The sequence below is a fragment of the Penaeus monodon genome, chromosome 21, assembly GCF_015228065.2.
Source record: "Penaeus monodon isolate SGIC_2016 chromosome 21, NSTDA_Pmon_1, whole genome shotgun sequence".
Lineage (NCBI taxonomy): Eukaryota > Metazoa > Arthropoda > Malacostraca > Decapoda > Penaeidae > Penaeus > Penaeus monodon.
Genome location: NC_051406.1, coordinates 38,528,914 through 38,529,205, shown reverse-complemented (window position 1 = coordinate 38,529,205; position 292 = coordinate 38,528,914). Strand labels below are relative to the sequence as shown.

At 54.8% G+C, this 292-nt stretch overlaps 1 protein-coding gene across 1 annotated transcript in view; it reads right to left on the bottom strand.

The window, feature by feature from the left end:
* LOC119586474 (leukocyte elastase inhibitor-like) overlaps window positions 1-292 on the bottom strand; it is a gene marked incomplete at both ends in the record, with an annotated part of 2,915 nt that overhangs the window by 1,092 nt on the left and 1,531 nt on the right.

Here is a 292-nt window from a genome sequence, read left to right as displayed (position 1 = left end):
TCAATGTGTGCTGATTAATTTCTTCATTGAGTGCCGAGGAGAAATGTTTCCACGTTATTCTCATGCAGCGTCTGAAAACCGCCACAGGGGACAGTCAGGCTGCAATCCGATAACAAGAGCTGGCGTTAAACCGATGGGTGGAAACTCCAGTCCACCGCTTCACTCACCTCGTCGGCGAGCGTCGTGCGCAGCGTGGTCCTCGTTCAACGCAACCTTCCATGGCACCTGGAGCGGCTTATCGCCTCTGGAGGAACAGTGCAGGTACTCTGGGTCTTCCGCGCTTCCTTCAGAC